The sequence below is a fragment of the Aplysia californica genome, unplaced genomic scaffold (genome assembly GCF_000002075.1).
Source record: "Aplysia californica isolate F4 #8 unplaced genomic scaffold, AplCal3.0 scaffold00073, whole genome shotgun sequence".
Taxonomy (NCBI): Eukaryota; Metazoa; Mollusca; class Gastropoda; order Aplysiida; family Aplysiidae; genus Aplysia; species Aplysia californica.
Window position 1 is genome coordinate 1,382,553 of NW_004797343.1, and position 1,497 is coordinate 1,384,049.

Sequence of the window (1,497 nt, forward strand, 5' to 3'; positions counted from 1 at the left end):
GTCATTAAAATTTTTTTTAAACATGAAACTCCGCACTGAACGAACCCGAACAGCTGATGAAGGGCAGTCGATCTGCGCACGCAAAGGGGTGCTATTCCTATTGTTCTTCTGGAGATACGAAAGAAAGCTTCAAAACAAAGACGTCTGAGCCATTGCGCGGACTTTCGTGGACATTTTTTTTTAACCATCTTGTTAATATTATGTACCATATTTGGTACAGTCACTGTTTCCCTGATGCATTTTCCCGTGTTTTTAAAATAGAGTCGCGGTTCCCCGCTGCTCCGCTAGTCAAATAGTCATTATTTGTGTCTTGAAGAACAAATTTAGGCCAGAAAGGGAGGTAATGGCTATTTAAATCTTCAGATGTTGACCATTTCTCTTCATGCAAGCTCCAATACGTCACAGGAGATTTTGAATAACCAAGTGGTGTGTTTTGGGATCGATTCTTTGGACGTCCTGTTCAACATTGAGTTTCGACTGTTCAGTTCTTCGTGGCTGGTTTTCGTAGACTCTGTCACCCCCCAAAAAAAACCGAAAAAAAAAGAAACGCAACCCCAGAGGAAAAAAATTACAGGGAGAAATGAGGTGACCATTCATTTGTAAACGTTCGGCCTATGAGGCGTTCCCTAAACCTTTCTTACAACTGCACAAGGGCCACTCGAGACATATTTTGGAATATGGCCCCATCCCGCGAGAATCAGGCCTCTTTACCATAACACCCTCTCCTCTCCAAACTTCTCTTAAACTTTCTCAGCACAGTGAGATATCCATTAAAGGTGACTGTCGTGGTTTTACTGTCCTTGTCCTGAAACCAGAACGGGTCCATGACACCCTTTTATCTAAACGTTTTAAAGAGGTGAAACTTGCGTTTTACTCAAATTTGTTTGGTATTTTAAAAGCGTTATATTTCCTGGAGGTTTGAATGGATTTTCTTCATATTAAAAAAAAATTGATGTCCACCTGGTTGACCTGTATTTGTTTGAAGTTTCGTTAGCAATACTGTACTAATAATCCAGTTTTGGCCTTTTAAATAGGTCTTCTTTTTAAAAGAAAACCTGTACTAGAGATAGAGCAACAAACTAAGGTAGATCAAAAGCAATCTTAAAATGAATTTGCTATGTTATGGAGCTGAGACCTGACGGGTAACACAGGCGGTTGAGAGGAAGCTTTAAACTTTGTTTTGGTCCTATGTCCATTTCTTTTTAGCATGTAAATATGTTCTCATTGAGTAGGAGAAAAAAAAAATAATATGCCCATTTCTGTAGGACCAAACGTGACAGAAACCGAGAGTTTTTCGCAAGTGCATGTCAGGATGTCAGTTTTGCTGTCTTGGACGCTTGCATTCCCCCATCCCTCACTACCCATGTCTCTCAATCACATACATTGACGCGTGCGGGTACACACACACACACACTCACACACACACACACACGCACACACACTCACACACATACACACACACACACTCACACACATACACACTCACACACACACACA